Raw genomic sequence first — 18623 nt, forward strand, 5'->3', positions numbered from 1 at the left:
CAACTGCAGTCCCAATACTCTCAACCATTATTGTTACACTACAATCAAGAATCTGATCGTGGTACAAATCTGACAAGTGTGGTGGGGGCAAGTTGTTTTCTGGCAAAGGTGTATTTGGTGAGTGGGAGGACTTCAAAAATGAAATTTTGAGGATACAGTTTGCATGCTCCTGTCAGAATAAAAGGCAAGGATAACAGATTTAGGGAACTTGGTTTTCAAGAGATATTAAGCCCTGGTTTAAGAAAATGAAGGAGGGGCATAGCAGGTATAGGCAAGAGAATATTTACAAAGGAAATCAGGAGGGTTAAAAGAAGGCATTTAGTTGCCTCTACAGATATATTAAAAGCAAAAGGATAGCAAGGGACAAAATTGGTCCTCAAGAAGATCAGAATGGTAATCTATGTCTGGAGCAAAAGCAATGGGGGAGATCTTAAATTGTTTTTTCCCCCATCTGTATTTACTCAGGAGACAGTCACAGAGTCTGCAGCAGTGAGGTCATGGACCCTATACAGATTATAAAGAAGAAGATGTTTGTTCTTTTGAGGCAAATCAGGATGAATCCAGGGCCTGACGAGGTGTTCCCTCGGACCCTCTGGGAGGCTAGTGCAGAAATTGCGGGGGCCCTAGTAGAGATATTTAAAACATCCTGAGCCATGGGTGAGGTGCCAGAGGATTGGTTGATAGCAAATGTTGTTCCGTAGTTTAAGAAAGGCTCTAAAAATAAGCCAGGAAATTATAGGCCGGTGAGCCAGTAGTGGGAAGGTTATTGAAAGTTAAGGGACAGGATATATGAGTATTTGGATAGACAAGGACTGATCAGGGATAGTCATGTCTCTGTGCATAGTCAGTTGTGTCTACCAATCTTTATAGAGTTCTTTTGTGGACATTACCAGGAAAGTTGATGAAGGCAAGTCAGTGGATGTTGTCTACATGGACTTTAGCAAGGCCTTTGACAAGGTCCTGCATGAGAGGTTGGTCAAGAAGGTTCAGTTGCTCGGCAACTGGAATTCCTGTAATTGGTTTAGACGTTGGCTTCGCAGATGAAGTCAGAGAGTGGTTGTAGATGATTGCCTCTCAGTCTGGAGGCCTGTTTTTTTTCTCCCCTAGCCTCAGTGGAAAAAGCCTGCTTTTATTCACTCTATCTATACCCATCATAATTTTATATACCTCTATCAAATCTCCCCTCATTCTTCTACGCTCTAGGGAATAAAGTCCTAACCTATTCAACCTTTCTCTGTAACTCAGTTTCTCAAGTCCCAGCAACATCCTTGTAAACCTTCTCTGCACTCTTTCAACCTTATTAATATCCTTCCTGTAATTAGGTGACCAAAACTGCACACTATACTCCAAATTCAGCCTCACCAATGTCTTATACAACCTCACCATAACATTCCAACTCTTATGCTCAATACTTTGATTTATAAAGGCCAATGTGCCAAAAGCTCTCTTTACGATCCTATCTACCTGTGATGGCACTTTTAGGGAATTATGCATCTGTATTCCCAGATCCCTCTGTTCTACTGCACTCCTCAGTGTCCTACCATTTACTTTGTAGGTTCTACCTTGGTTTGTCCTTCCAAAGTGCAATACCTCACACTTGTCTGCTTTAAACTCCATCTGCCATTTTTCAGCCCATTTCTTCAGCTGATCCAAATCCCTCTGCAAGCTTTGAAAACCTTCCTCACTGTCCACTACACCTCCAATCTTTGTATCATCAGCAAATTTGCTGATCCAATTTACCACATTATCATCCAGATCATTGATATAGATGACAAATAACAATGGACCCAGCACTGATCCCTGTGGCACACCACTAGTCACAGGCCTCCACTCAGAGTAGCAATCCTCCACTACCACTCTCTGGCTTCTCCCATTGAGCCAATGTCTAATCCAATTTACTACCTCTCCATGTATACCTAGCGACTAAATCTTCCTAACTAACCTCCCATGTGGGACCTTGTCAAAGACATTACTGAAGTACATATAGACAACATCCACTGCCTTCCCTTCATCCACTTTCCTGGTAACCTCCTCGAAAAACTCTAATAGATTGGTTAAACATGACCTACCACGCACCTCCCCTTGTGCCTGGGCCTTGGGAATAAGTGTATCAATTCCGCAAGGAATGGGCACTATCACCTTGGCTTGGGGCAAAATGGTGCTAAGCTGCTCCTCTCTTTTAGGTTCACCTAACTGAAGAGACATCTGGGTTTTGATTCATTGACCCTTAGTCGATAGGTCAGAACAAATTGAACTGTTAAAGAAAAGAGACTACCTGGCCTGCCTGGAATTCAGCCTTTTGGCCTCCTGAATATAAGCCAGGCTTTTGTAGGCTGTCCTTACAATAAAAGAGTTCTTGGTCCACTCAAGCCAGTGACGCCATTCCTCCAATCCCTACTTGACCGTGAGCAGCTTCCTGTTTCTGATGTCATAGTTCACCTCTGCAGGGGATAGCCACCTGGAGAAGAACGCAGTTTATTGTCCAAAGTTGTCCATGGAGACAACACTGCACCCACTCCAATGTCTGAGGTGTCCACCTCCACGATGAAAGGAAGGTCTAGGGTTGGTGAGATCAAGACAGGAGCTGTCATAAATCGCTGTTTGAGTTCTGCAAACACAGCCTTAACTTTAGTAGTCCAAACAAAGGGGCCCGTGGATCTCGTAATTAGTACTGTCAGTGGAGCCGCCGCTGAGCTGAAGTTCCTGATGAACTTTCTGTAAAAATTAGCAAATCCCAGGAATCGTTAGACCTGTTTCACACTGAATGGTTGTGGCCAATCTCTGACTGGCTTGGTAGGGTCCATCTTAAGGTTGCCATTAGAGATGATAAAACCCAAAAATGAAACTGTGATTATGGGAATTTCAGATTTCTCCAGCTTGACATAAAGTCCATGATCTACAAGCCTCTTTAAGATATCTCTGATGTGAGTGATGTGTTCTTCCATAGACTTAGACAAAATTAGGCTGTCATCCAAGTAGACAAAGGCACACTTACGGAGACTATCCGGCACGTCATTTATGAAGGCCTAGAAAACTGCTGGCATGTTGGCAAGGCCAAAGGGCATGACCTTTGGGTACTCATATTGCCCTGTCGGTGTGTTGAATGCAGTCTTTCACTCAGCACCCTTCTTTATGTGGACAAGATTGTATGTACTGTACTCCGCAAGTGTAGCTTCAAGAATATTCTCATCCTTGGAGAATCTCGAAGGCGGTGTTCATGAGAGGAAGGGGATAACGATTCTTGGCCATTATGCGATTCAGTCCTCCATAATCAATGCATTGCCGTAGGCTCCCATCCTGTTCTGTATGATGAAGAAGCCTGCATCTGCTGGTGAGGTGGAGGGCTGAATGAATCCTATGGCAAGAGCCTCTTTTATGTACCATTCCATAGAGCTTCTCTCCAGCCCTGAGAGTGCGTACAATTGACCCCGTGGAGGACAAGTACTAGGCAGTAGATCTATTGCACAATCATAGGATCGGTGCGGAGGAAGCCAAGGCCTTTCCTTTGCTGAAGACCTCTTCTAATTCCATGTAGATGGGAAGGGTATATTGATCAGCTTGGGTGTTGCAACTATCCCCGAAAATCTTGCCACTGACGACTCCAGAGGCTCCTTAAGTAGCAGGGGTAATTTGACAGAGCTGAGTCTCCTCCATAGGTTCACTAGAGTCCTTTGTTGAGACAGAGTCCAAACCTGACTCCAGAGACTTGACCAAATCAGAGTTTAAATCTTCATCCATGTCTTTACACGACAGCACTAAGGAGCTATGAATAGTCTGTCCTCCTGGGACTAGGGTTCAAGGGTCTGCATTTTGGAGCCTTTCCCTTAGATGGCACTCGGCAACAAGTTCCCTTAGGCTTGGCTGCTAGGGCTCCAGAATTCTTGGGCACCTTCTTAGCAGGCTTCTTGGCTTGCTCCTGAACCAGAGACCCTTTTTCTATTCCAGCCCACTCCCAACTAGACAGGGTCAGGACTAGCAGAGTCCTGTTGACTGGAGGCAGCTTGTCTGCCCTTGGAGGCAGGACTGGGTCTCCCAAAGGCTTCTAGTTACCCTGAGCAAAAGTCTGCCTCTTCATCAGCCGTTGGTGTCGAGAGAGTCTGGGGTCAGAACACCAAACCAAAAAATCCTCTTGCAAAGACTTGTTCATATAGTGATTCTCCCAACTTCCTGGTTCACAGAAGGGTTGTGCTAAGCTAAGGGTGCTCGAGGATCAGGGGTATTTGAGGAGAATCTATGATATGAAAGCAAATATCCTTGAACTTCCCTCCATTGAGGACATTTACAGCAGCAGGTGTGTAAAGAAGGCCTGGAAGATCATCAGAGACACCAGTTACCCCAACCATAAACTGTTTCAGCTGCTTCCGTCTGGCAGACAGTACCGCAGCATTAAAGCCAGGACCAACAGGCTATGGGACAGCTTCTTTCTACAAGCCACTAGACTTATAAATGCATGTCTGCACATTGTGACGGAGTCATAACACAAAGATTTTTACTCCCTCACCTTGTGGGACGGATGTAAGATTTAAATAAATAAATTCTTCAATTCTTCAAAATTCTTCATTCGCAAAATCGATGTCTCCTGTAGGATGTTCCCGGACCTAAGAGGATGACTGTCCAGGGCAATTGCAGTCATGTGCTGGCTCAGCTCCAGCAGAGGTATGTTGAACTGATGGGCTGTTCCCAAGTCCAGGAAATTACCAGCTGTCCCAGTCCACAAAGGCATTCATCACTCGCCAGTTCTTTCCCTAGGTGATCTCCACCTTCAACTTGACACTGGAATCTGTAGGGATGGAAGTAACAACTGCTACCGTCACAGTCCTTTGACAGCTGCAGCTATAGACGTTCGACCCACAAGTGACATTCTTCCCCACAGTAATAACAGCAACCTCGACTCTGACGCTGGGACCTCTCATCAGCGGAGAGAATTTGAATTTGAATTGACTTCATTTCTTACATCCTTCACATACATGAGGAGTAAAAATCTTTACATTACATCTCCGTCTAAATGTGCAATCATAGTAATTTATAATAAATAGAACAGTCAATGTAATATAGAGTACACTCAAATCAGCGTGAATTAATCAGACTGATGGCCTGGTGGAAGCCGTGTGCAGCCGATTTGCATGGGCTTGACAGGATTTTGTGCAATAGACAGGCTGGCCATTATCTGAGGTTGGGGAGTGGAACTGTGATGCAATGCGGTGGGATTTAGGCCTCTGGAGATAATCACACTTGCGCTCCGCCATACGATTATAGAGGTGGATGGACTGATCAATCAGAATCTCTAAGTCTTTTACTGGCTTTCCCAAGGCAAGGGCATCCTTTAATTCACCTCAGAGTCCATGGCGGTAGAGTGGCAAAAGCCACAAGCCTTGGCCAAAGTCCGAAACTCAATAGCGGAGTCACCCTGACGTACCTTCATCAAACGGTCCGAGGCTCTGTGGGAAGATGGAACACCCTCTTCATGGCGTTCATGAATTCTTCTGAATCAGAGCAAATCCCTGACCTCCACTCCCAATGCCCAGGCCAGAGCCTTCCCAGTCAGGAGAGAGATCGTGAAGGCCACTTTTCTGCACTCTGTAGGAAACTGGGACAGCTGCAGCTCGATCACCAACAGTAACTGAGTGAGGAATCCATGGCAAGAAACCAGGTCCCCACCAAATCTCTCTGGGGTCAGAAGATGGACTGACTCTGAAGAGGGACCAATGAGCGACTCTGGCTTCCCCCTCGCGACAGTTGGCACATGGCGACCTGGAGATTGTGTACTCCGGGAACTTTCTCGCTGTGGCTAGCCACAACTGACAAGAGGCTCCAATACCCCACTGGGTCCATGTTAGGCTCAATTGTACTGTGCCGAGCGAGCTAGGCGAGGATGATAAGGAGACTAGAGTCGAGACACAATATGAGACTGAAACAAGGACAGAGTTCTAAACCAGATGCTTGATGAGAATCCAAACTAGAGCTGATGACTGAGCACCAAACCTCAGTTCAGGAGAGTCGGAGAGTTTAAACCCTGGAAGTTGACACAGTCAGGTGAGTATTGTAACACACATAGTCTGCTTGGACCTGCTTCACTAATTGAAAGGCAAAGAGTTTTCAAAAGAAATATTGGCTATTAATTAGTGCCATGAAAGTGTGCATTACTGAGTGATTCACCTCCAACCTTGTAAGCAGGGCGGGTGACTATGCCTCCATTTCAAAAGCAATTCATTGGCAGCATCAGATGTCTCATGGGCTGCATAAATTCTAGAACATAGAACAAACAGCGCAGCACAGGAACAGGCACTTCAAAGTTGTACCGAACTAATTAAAGTGGAAATTGAATAGCCAACTAAATTAATCTCTTCTGCAGACACAATGTCCATATCCTTCCATTTTCCTTACATTCATGTGCCTATTGAAACACCTCTTAAAAGTCCTTAATGTTCGGCCTCTACCACCAGCCCAGGCAGCGCATTCCAAGCACGCACCACTCTCTGTGTAAAAAGTTTGCCTGTCTAATCTCCTTTGAAATTACCTCCTCTCACCTTAAATGCATGCCCTCTGGTATTAGACATTTCAACCCCTGGATAAAGATACTGTCTGTCTACTTTATGCCTCTCATAAACTTATAAACCTTTATCAGATCTCCCCTCAGGCTTCGCTGCTGAAAAAACTCAAGTTTGTCTAATCTCTCTTTATAACCACATGCCCTCTAATCCAGGCAATATCCTAGTAAACCTCTTCTGCTCCCTCTTAAAGTCTCGACATCCTTCCTATAATGAGGTGACTAGAACTATATGCAATACTCTAACTGGAGTTTTATAAAGCTGCAGCAGAGCCTCCTGACTTTTGAGCTCAATGACTTGATTAATAGAAGCAAGTGAGACTTGGGTACTTGAGATTGAGGGAGTGCAGCTTCCTGCGGATTTTTGGGTGTGTCCAAATAATGAGGGTACTATCCTGGGGATGGACACACTGAGTAAGACAGGTGTTCTCATAGACTCTGCAAAAGGAGAAATATCATGGACAAGACAGGAACAGCAAACATGTGATCCCTAGGGCAGAGAACATGGCCCAGAGAGAGACAGCAACCCCAAGCAGGGACAGGACACAGGAGGATGTGCAGGAGGTCCCAGGGTAAGGGCCCAATACAGTGAAGAACTGTTAAAAGCAGTGCAGCTGCCTGCAGAGTGAGCAGCAACGGAAGTGAAGACATACCAGAAAGGTGAGGGAAGAAGTGCAGAAGGAGAATGAATGTGCAGATCGCGGGGCAAAGAGAGCAGCACAAGAATATAAGGTGACAGAAATTGAAATGTAGAGAAAGAAATTACTGGAGCCGAATTAGTAAGATTATATGGAGCTGTAAAGGACCATTGTAACCAGGTTAACACTTTGAGGGACAAAACAGCAGCAACATATTGCTTATCAGAGACAGGCAGAGGAAGAGAAGATAGTCCTCCCACAGCCAGGTGGCTAAGTCATGGTAAGGGAGCTGCCTGAAAAGATAGGGTTTGCTCTCAGGTTGATAAGACTACAGATGGTGCTTTTGACAAATGACACCTGTGCTTGTGTACAGACCTGGTGACGCAGCCAGTGGAAACACTGGACTCAGGTTAAATAATATGACTCACATTCTTGTTGCCCTCAAAGACAGAACAAGGGTTCAAATCTATCTAGCAACAATGTCATTACAGAGAATTCAAGTGATGAACATCAGCCTGCTGCTTCACATCTGACCACTCCCAATGGAAGGAGACCTCCAGATGGAAAGGAATGGGAATGCAAATGCAGAAGACCAAGACAGTGTCTGCGAGCCATGAACAGCTTGTTAAAGTATAATGGTAATGTTACTTTGTAATGAAGGCTGGTTCTGGGAAGTAGAAAATTAGTTATATTGATCAGAATAGAAAGATATTGGGAAAATAGATTGGAGGAGATCCAAGTTATGGCTGAGAAATCAAGTTCCCCAACCTTAATGGGATTGCAGAGCTAAAAGGGAAATAAACTGCAGAGCATCTGTGATGCACCATCAATAACTCTCGGAGACGGGAGGCAAAAGATAGGCTTTTATTAGCTGCAATATAATAAATTGGGGGTTTAAACTAAATTTGCAGGGGGCGGGGATCCAGAATGTGAGAGAGGATAGCGAGAGGAAGAATAAAGGACAGGTGGGGACTACACGGTTCCGGAATATTAAGTGTGTAGTAGAGAAAGGTGAGGCGGAACAAGTGATAAGGAGGACAGATGTACAGAGGGATGGTCTGACGGAACATGGAGTTAAATGTGCAGAAAGAATAAGTCAATTTAGGAAGGACAACAAAATTCTAGGGGTGTATAGCCCGATGGGAGTTTGGGGAGCTGGGTTAAGCACAATAGGCAGCGATTCAGACAGAGAGAGGAGAAATGGGCTAAAAATTCTATATCTGAATGCACGAAGTGTCAGAAATAAGGCGGATGAGCTTGAAGCTCAGGTGCGAATGGGTAACTATGATGTTGTTGGGATAACAGAGACATGGCTGCAGAAAGATCAGACCTGGGAAATGAATGTACAAGGGTATACGTGCTATCGTAGGGACAGAAATGTGGGCAGAAGGGGTGGGGTGGCCCTGTTGGTGAGGAATGAGATTCAGTCCTTTGCAAGGGGGGACATAGGGTCAGGAGAAGTAGAGTCTGTGTGGATAGAACTGAGGAACAGTAAGGGCAAAAGGACCCAAATGGGTGTTGTCTACAGGCCACCAAACAGTAGCATGGATATTGGGTGCAAGTTGAATAGGGAGTTAACATTGGCATGTGGCAAAGGTAATGTCGCAGTAGTTATGGGGGATTTCAACATGCAGGTGAACTGGGAGAATCAGGTTGGTGCTGGACCCCAGGATAGGGAGTTTGTAGAGTGCCTACGGGATGCATTCTTGGAACAGCTTGTACAAGAGCCGACCAGGGACAAGACTATTCTGGATTTAGTGTTATGTAATGAACAGGATTTGATAAGCGATCTTGCAGTAAAGGAGCCATTAGGAGGTAGTGATCATAATATGATAAGTTTTTATCTGCAATTTGAGAAGGATAAGGGCAGCTCGGAGGTGTCAGTGTTGCAGTTGAACAGGAGAAACTATGGAGCCATGAAGGAGGAGCTGGCCAAAGTTGACTGGACGGATAGCCTAGCAGAAAAGACAGTGGAACAGCAATGGCAGGTATTCTTGGGAATAATGCACAAGGTGCAAAATCAGTTCATCCCCCAGAGAAGGAAGGATTCAAAGGGGGGAAAGGGGCCACAGTGGTTGACAAAGGAAGTCAGAGATTACATAGCATTAAAAAAAAGGAAGTATGATAGAGCTAAGGTGAGTGGGAGGACAGATGATTGGGAAGTTTTTAAGGAACAACAGAACTTAACTAAAAAGGCAATACGGGGAGAAAAAATGAGGTATGAACGCAAGCTAGCCAGGAATATAAAGGAAGATAGCAAAAGCTTTTTTAGGTATGTGAAGAGAAAGAAGATAGTTAAGAACAGTGTTGGGCCCTTGAAGAATGAATTCGGTGAAATTGTTATGGGAAACAGAGAAATGGCAGAAGAATTTAATGAGTACTTTAGATCTGTTTTCACTAAGGAAGACACAAGCAATCTCCCAGATGTATGGATGGGCCAAGGACATAGGGTAACAGAGGAAATGAAACAGATTGACATTAGGAAGGAAACAGTGATGAGTAGACTGATGGGACTGAAGGCTAGGTCCAGATGGTCTGCATCCTTGGGTACTAAAGGAGGTGGCCCTGGAAATTGCGGATGCATTGGTAATCATTTTCCAATGTTCCTTAGATTCAGGATCAGTTCCTGAGGATTGGAGAATGGCTAATGTTATCCCACTTTTTAAGAAAGGAGGGAGGGAGAAAACAGAGAACTATCGACCTGTCAGCCTGACATCGGTGGTGGGGAAGATGCTAAAGTCCATTATTAAGGATGAAATAGTGGCATATTTAGATAGCAGTGATAGGATTGGGCCGAGCCAGCATGGATTTACCAAGGGTAAATCATGCTTGACCAATCTGTTGGAGTTTTTCGAGGATGTAACCAGGAAGTTAGACGGGGGAGATCCAGTGGATGTAGTGTACCTCGATTTTCAGAAGGCATTTGATAAGGTCCCACATAGGAGATTGGTGGGTAAAATCAAAGCTCAGGGCATCAGGGGGAAGACATTGACATGGATAGAAAACTGGTTGGCAGATAGAAAGCAAAGGGTAGCAGTGAATGGGTGTTTCTCGGAATGGCAGGTGGTGACTAGTGGGGTGCCACAGGGCTCGGTATTGGGACCACAGCTGTTTACAATTTATGTCAATGATTTAGGTGAAGGCATTGAGAATAACATCAGCAAATTTGCTGATGATACTAAGCTGGGTGGCAGTGTGACATGTGATGAGGATGTAAGGAGAATTCAGGGTGACTTGGATAGGCTGGGTGAGTGGGCAGATACTTGGCAGATGACATTTAATGTGAATAAGTGTGAGGTTATCCACTTTGGGAGTAAGAACAGGAAGGCAGATTATTATCTGAATGGTGTAGAGTTAGCTAAGGGAGAAATACAAAGAGATCTAGGAGTCCTTGTTCATCAGTCACTGAAGGTGAATGAGCAAGTGCAGCAGGCAGTGAAGAAGGCTAATGGAATGTTGGCCTTTATTACAAAGGGAATTGAGTACAAGAGCAAGGAAATCCTCTTGCATTTGTACAGAGCCCTGGTGAGACCACACCTGGAGTATTGTGTACAGTTTTGGTCTCCAGGGTTAAGGAAGGACATCCTGGCTGTAGAGGAAGTGCAGCGTAGATTCACGAGGTTAATTCCTGGGATGTCTGGACTGTCTTACGCAGAGAGGTTAGAGAGACTGGGCTTGTACACGCTGGAATTAAGGAGATTGAGAGGGATCTGATTGAAACATATAAGATTATTAAGGAATTGGACAAGATAGAGGCAGGAAATATGTTCCAGATGCTGGGAGAGTCCAGTACCAGAGGGCATGGTTTGAGAATAAGGGGTAGGTCATTTAGGACAGAGTTAAGGAAAAACTTCTTCTCCCAGAGAGTTGTGGGGGTCTGGAATGCACTGCCTCGGAAGGTAGTGGAGGCCAATTCTCTGGATGCTTTCAAGAAGGAGCTAGATAGGTATCTTATGGATAGGAGAATCAAGGGATATGGGGACAAGGTAGGAACCAGGTATTGATAGTAGATGATCAGCCATGATCTCAGAATGGCGGTGCAGGCTCGAAGGGCCGAATGGTCTACTTCCGCACCTATTGTCTATTGTCTATAAACGTGACCACGACATCTTGGAGACTGCGGGAGGAGCAGTGCCTCCAATTGCCTTTATACAGGGGTCTGTGGGAGGAGCCACAGGAGCAGTCAGCAGAGGGGCGTGTCCAGACAGGTATACACATAGTTTACCACAGATCTGAAGGTAGCCACCCCAGCCTGAATGGGGAGTGAACACAAATGAACTGGGCATTTCAGTGACTGGGCCAGCAATCAAAAGGGAAGTCTGGGAGATGGTGCTGCTTGTGTGAGGTCCTTGCAGCCTTTCAAATAGACACCAGCCCAAACCCTCCTGTAGGTCGGTTGAAGGGACCGAAAGACTTGTTGTCAGATTATTTTGACAATCTTTTGTCATGGCATGGAGTGTGAACTGTTTCCCATGAACCTGATACAGTTACCTTGCTGGTATCTCTGCCCACAGAGTAACTATTGATAGCCACTGCTGAGTTTCAGCTATCAGTTACTGAAGGTAAACTGCAATGGGCCAGCAGGAAAAAAAGCAACAAGCACATGAACAACAAAAGTACATTTTATAGACTGTTTGACATTGAGAGAACAAAAATATCCAAGAAGTGGATGTGATCAAATTTCTGGTATATTTTATTGCCACCTCTGCTTATTCTTGTAGATACCAGGTTGGGGATGAGAGTGTAGATGTAGATGCAGATATGTGAGTAACTGGGGGAGGGATCCAAAGTGAAGGGCATTTTCACTGCCCTACTTAATTAGATCCTCCCTAATGTTTGTCCTTCCACAAATTTCTGTCCAGCGGCCAAGAGGAGGGAACATTCTGGAGTTATGTAAATATAGCATATATATATTCAAGCAAGAATCAGTTCTTATTGTAAATTGCAAGCAATAAATTGAGGTGCTACATTTTGGTAGGAATAATCAAAATAGGACATACATGGTAAATGGTAGGGCATTGAGGAATGCAGTAGAACAAAGTGATCTAGGAATAATGGTGCATAGTTCCCTGAAGGTGGAATCTCATGTGAATAGGGTGGTGAAGAAAGCTTTTGGTATGCTGGCCTTTATAAATCAGAGCATTGGGTATAGGAGTTGGGATGTAATGTTAAAATTGTACAAGGCATTGGTGAGGCCAAATTTGGAATATTGTGTACAGTTCTGGTCACCAAATTATAGGAAAGATGTCAACGAAATAGAGAGAGTACAGAGGAGATTTACTAGAATGTTACCTGGGTTTCAGCACCTAAGTTACAGAGAAAGGTTGAACAAGTTATGTCTTTATTCTTTAGAGCGTAGAAGGTTGAGGGGGGACTTGATAGAGGTATTTAAAATTATGAGGGGGATAGATTGAGTTGACGTGGATAGGCTTTTTCCATTGAGAGTAGGGGAGATTCAAACAAGAGGACATGAGTTGAGAGTTAAGGGGCAAAAGTTTAGGGGTACCACGTGGGGGAACTTCTTTACTCAGGGAGTGGTAGCTGTGTGGAACGAGCTTCCAGTAGAAGTGGTAGAGGCAGGTTCGATTTTGTCATTTAAAAAAAATTGAATAGGTATATGGACAGGAAAGGAATGGAGGGTTATGGGCTGAGTGCAGGGCGGTGGGACTAGGTGAGAGTAAGCGTTCGGCACGGACTAGAAGGGCCAAGATGGCCTGTTTCCATGCTGTAATTGTTATATAATTATATAAATTGGTGTTAAAAGCACAGGCTGTACCCCAGTCTAAGGTATATGGTGTGCAAAATGGTAACCATGAGACATTTGCATATGTAACAGCCAAACGTTAAGACACTGGGGTTGTGTTAATTGGCCTGTATCAATCCAGGCGTCTGTGGGTGTAAGTCATGATCTTTTCTCACTGCTGCCATCAGGAAGAAGATACAGGAGGCCCCCAGACTCACACTTCCAGGTTCAGGAACAGTTTTTTGCTCTCGACTATCAGGCTCTTGAACCAGTGGAGGCAACTTCACTCAGCTTCACTTGCTCTATCACCGAACTGTCCCCACAAGCCGTGGACTCACTTTCAAGGACTCTTCATCTCATGTTCTCAATATTTCTTGCTTATTTATTTATTATTATTATTATTTCTTTTTTTCTTTTGTATGTCAGTAAGACCAAGGAGCTGATTATTGACTTCAGGAGGAGGAAGCCAGGGGTCCATGAGCCAGTCCTCATCAGGGGATCAGTGGAGAGGGTCAGCAACTGTAAATTCCTCAGTGTTATTATTTCGGAGGGCCTGTCCTAGGTTCAGCGTGTAAGTGCAACTATGAAGAAAGCATGGCAGTGCCTCTACTTTCTTAGGAGTTTGCAGAGATTTTCCGTGACATCTAAAACTTTGACAAACTTTCATAGATATGTAGTGGAGAGTATATTGACTGGCTGCATCACAGCCTGGTATGGAAACACCAATGCCCTTGAATGGAAAATCCTATGAAAAGTCCGTCACGGGTAAAGCCCTCCCCGCCACTGAGCATACTTAAATGGCGCATTGTCACAGGAAAGCAGCATCCATCATCAGGGACCCCAACACCCAGGTCATGCTCTCTTCTCACTGCTGCCATCAGGAAAGAGGTACAGGAGCCTCAGGACCCACACCACCAGGTTCAGAAACAGTTATTACCCCTCAACCAACAGGCTCCTGAACTTGAGGGAATAACTTCACTCAACTTCACTTGCCCCATCACTGAAATGTTTCCACAGCCAATAGACTCACTTTTAAGGACTCTTCCTATTATAGTCTCGATATTTATTGCTTACCGGTATTTATTTATTTATTATTATTATTTCTTTCTTTTTGTATTTGTACAGTTTATTATCTTTTGCACTCTGGTTGAATGCCCTAGTTAGGCAGTCTTTCATTGATTCTGCTATAGTTATTATCATTCTATGGATTTATTGAGTATGCCCACAAGAAAATGAACCTCAGGTTTGCATATGGTGACATATATATACTTTGAATCATAGAACCATAGAACACTACAGCACAGTACAGGCCCTTCAGCCCTCCATGTTGTGCCGACCCATATAATCCTTAAAAAAATACTAATCCCACACTACCCCATAACCCTCCATTTTTCTTTCATCCATGTGCTTGTCCAAGAGGCTCTTAAATATCCCTAATGTTTTAGCCTCCACCACCATCCCTGGCAAGTCATTCCAGGCACTCACAACCCTCTGTGTAAAAAAACTTACCTCTGATGTCTCCCTTAAACTTCCCTCCCTTAATTTTGTACATATGCCCTCTGGTGTTTGCTATTGGTGCCCTGGGAAACAGGTACTTACTATCCACCCTATCAATGCCTCTCATAATCTTGTAGACCTCTATCAAGTCCCCTCTCATTCTTCTACGCTCCAAAGAGAAAGGTCCCAGCTCAGCTAACCTTGCTTCATATGACTTGTTCTCCAAACTAGGCAACATCCTGGTAAATCTCCTCTGCACCCTCTCCATAGCTTCCACATCCTTCCTATAATGAGGTGACCAGAATTGAACACAATACTCTAAGTGCGGTCTCACCAGAGATTTGTAGAGTTGCAACATGACCTCTCTACTCTTGAACTCAATCCCCCTGTTAATGAAGCCTAGCATCCCATAGGCCTTCTTAACTACCCTATCAACCTGTGCAGCGACCTTGAGGGATGTATGGATTTGAACCCCAAGGTCCCTTTGTTCATCCACACTCTTAAGTAACTGACCATTAATCCTGTACTCAGTCTTCTGGTTTGTCCTTCCAAAATGCATCACCTCACACTTGTCTGGATTGAACTTCACCTGCCATTTTTCTGCCCAACTCTGCAGCCTGTCTATATCCTCTTGTAACCTTCGACAACCTACAGCTCCATCCACAACTCCTCCTATCTTCGTGTCATCCGCAAACTTATTCACCCATCCTTCTGCCTCTACATCCAGGTCATTTATAAAAATCACAAATAGCAGGGGTCCCAGGACAGATCCCTGCGGCACTCCACTAGTCACTGATAATAGTTACTTTGAACTTTAATCATATCCGATGACTTGGTCTGCACAGCCATCTGTGGCAATGAATTCCACAGATTCACCATCCTCTGACTAAAGAAATTCCTCCACATCTCTATTCTAAAGGGACGTCTCTCTATTCTGAAGCTTTGCCCTCTGGGTGTAGACTCCACCACTATAGGAAATATACTCTCGACTTCTACTCTAGCTAGGCCTTTCAACAGTCAATAGTTTCAATGAGATCCCCTCCCCTCATTCTTCTTAAGCCCAGCAAGTATAGGCCCAGAGTCATCAAATTCCTCATATGTTAATCCTTTCATTTACAGAATCATTCTTGTGAACCTCCTCTGGACCCTCTCCTATGCCAGCACATCATTTCTTAGATGTGATAAGGGGCCTAATACTCTAAATGCGTCCATATACTCCAAATCCCCTACACCATGCAATATCTGATCAAATGCCTTCTGGAATTCTGCCAGTTCCTCCTTGTACACAGCAAAAGCTAGCCTCAGTAATGGTGATGGTGACCATGACCATGCTGTCAGCAGGTTGTGTTCAAGCCTTCCCCGAAAACTGGAGCAGAGTCTAGATTTACAGATCTGTGCGATGCGAAGGGTGCGTAATGTAACAGGTCAAAGATGCAGTCAAAGCAGCAAGAGCAAGTTCAGCCCCTGGCCCCAGCAGAGTGCCTTACAAAGTCTACAGGCAGTGCCCAAGGCTCCTTGTGTGACTCTGGAAGATCTTAAAGGTGGTCTGGCCGACAGGAAAGGTTGCTGCTCAGTGGAGGCAAGCGGAGGGTATCTGGATACCAAAAGAAGAGGATTCAAGCAAAATCGAGCAGTTTCATATCATCTCGCTGCTCAGCGTTGAAGGAAAGATCTTCTTCAAGATTGTGGCCCAATGTTTAACTGAGTTCCTCTTGAAGAATGGATACATAGACACCTCTGTGCGGAAGGGGGGAGTCCCAGGAATACCCGGATGCCTGGAGCACACAGGAGTGGTGACCCAGCTCATCCGGGAGGCAAGGGGAAACAGAGGAGACCTTGCAGCACTCTGGCTAGACATAACCAACGCCTATGGATCCATCCCACACAAGCTTGCTGAAACAGCACTGACTAGACACCATGTTCCAGAGATGATCCGAAACTTCATTCTGGACTATTACGGCAACTTCAGGTTGAGAGTCTCCTCAAGATCATTAACATCAGCTTGGCATCGGCTGGAGAAGGGTATAATCACTGGCTGCACAATCTCGGTGTCACTCTTCTCATTGTCCATGAACATGACTGTCAAGTCAGCGGAGGTGGTATGTAGAGGCCCCATGTCTAGATCTGGCACTCGGCAGCCCCCCATAAGAGCATTCATGGACGACCTGACGGTGGTGGCAACATCCGCCCCTGGGTGCAGATGGCTCCTTCAAGGGCTGGAACGGCTCATCTCATGGGCAAGGATGAGCTTTAAACCAGCCAACTCCAGGTCTCTGGTCCTGAAGAAGGGAAGAGTGGCCGACCAGTTCCGCTTTACCCTGGGAGGATCCAGATTTCAACGGTGACAGAAAAACCGGTCAAGAGCCTGGGCCAGATCTTCGACAGTTCCCTAAAGGACACAGCCACACTTCAACAAACCAGAAGTGACTTGATAAACTGGTTGACAAATTGGGGCTTCCAGGAAAATTCAAAGCCTGGATGTACCAACATGGAGTCTTGCCAATGCTACTCTGGTCCTTTCTAGTCTACGAGGGGCCAATGTCGACAGTGGAGGCTCTAGGGAAGACCATCAGTCAGTTTCTCCGGAGGTGGTTGGGCTCCCCTGGACCTTAAGCAGCACTGCCCTGTCTGGACATTCCACCAAGCTGCGGCTCCCCATCAGCAACCTATCAGAGGAATTCAAAGTCACTCGAGCCAGGGAGGTTATGACGTACCGAGACTCCTCTGATGTTAAAGTCGCTTCGGCAGGAATCCGCGTGAAGACCGGAAGGGAGTGGCAGGCACAGGAAGCTGTCGACAGAGCGGAGGCTCGGCTGCGACTCAACATTTTGGTGGGCGCTGTGGCGGTGGGGTGGGCAGGACTGGGCTGTTTTCCCAAACCACACTACGACAAAACCTGCGGAAATGAGAAGCGCCAACTGGTTCAGGACAAGATACGAGTAGAAGTGGAAGAACAGCGATACACAAGATGGTCGGCATGTACAAACAGGGCGCCCGGACTAGATGGGAGCAGGCGGAACCTCGCGAGTTCACCTGGACAGAGCTCTGGAGAGCCGAACCATTGCGCATCAAGTTTCTCATCCAATCAGTCTATGTTGTTCTCCCCAGCATGGCCAACCTGCACAGGTGGGGCATGGCAAACACTCCAGCATGCCAACTGTGCCAGAAGAGGGGCACTTTGGAGCATATCCTCAGTTGCTGCCCGAAGGCATTGGGGGAAGGGCGATACTGCTGGTACCATGACCAAGTCCTAAGGTCTATGGTGGACGCAATCAGCACAGCGATTCAAGACAGCAAAAATCAGCACGCTCCCAAACAGTCCATCACCTTTATTAGAGCGGGGGAGAAGGCTCAACATCGGCCTAGCTCCTCGGGAGGGCTTCTTGCCACTGCACGAGGCTGGCAGCTCAAAGTCGACCGAGGGAGGCAGCTCAAGTTCCCAGAGATCATTGCAGCTGCTCCACTCTGCCTGGACGTGGTGTTAACATTGGAGTCTACAAAGCAAATGGTCCTGCTGGAATTTACTGTCCCCTGGGAAGACCGGATTGAAGAGGCCAACAAGCGCGAGAGGGCTAAATACACAGATCTTGTTGCAGAATGCTGGAGCAATGGCTGGAGAGCTCGCCATGAGCCAGTCGAAGCTGGTTGCCGGGGCTTTGCTGGCCATTCATTACAGCAGAGTCTTAAACTCCTTGGAGTAAAAGGACTACAGTGCAGAAGAGCCACCAAGAACATTCCGGAGGCTGCTGAAAAGGCCTCGCGGTGGCTGTGGATCTGGAGGGGGGAATCCGTGGATTAGTGCACCACTTGGACACAAGTCGGGGGCTGATCACCCCCAGCTGGGTCGCCCGGGCAAGGGTGTCTGATGATTAAAGACCCGAAACATCCTACAGCCCTGGGTTCATCACTGAAGACGTGTCCAAGTAGCACCAGAAGGTGTATTCTACAACTTCCATGCAGAATGCTTTGAGTACGTGGAACAGAGGAAGTGGTACAGGAGGATAGAATTACAGCATAACATTTAAAAGGCATTTGGACTGGTACATGGTTAAGGAAGGTTTAGAGGGACATGGGTCAAACGTGGGCAAATGGGACTAGGTCAGCTGGGCAACTCACTTGTATAGCTCTGTAACCTAACACAAAGATTGGTGGAGGTAACCAAAATGTAGCAAACCAGTAGATTGCATAGGAGGAAAGA

At 45.8% G+C, this 18623-nt stretch overlaps 1 pseudogene; it reads left to right on the plus strand.

Annotated features, from left to right (window-relative positions):
* The first annotated feature begins 4606 nt into the window (after window positions 1-4606).
* LOC140741625 (uncharacterized) lies at window positions 4607-18291 on the plus strand (annotated as a pseudogene).
* The last annotated feature ends 332 nt before the right edge of the window (window positions 18292-18623 follow it).

This window comes from Hemitrygon akajei, chromosome 18, assembly GCF_048418815.1.
Source record: "Hemitrygon akajei chromosome 18, sHemAka1.3, whole genome shotgun sequence".
NCBI classification, from domain to species: domain Eukaryota; kingdom Metazoa; phylum Chordata; class Chondrichthyes; order Myliobatiformes; family Dasyatidae; genus Hemitrygon; species Hemitrygon akajei.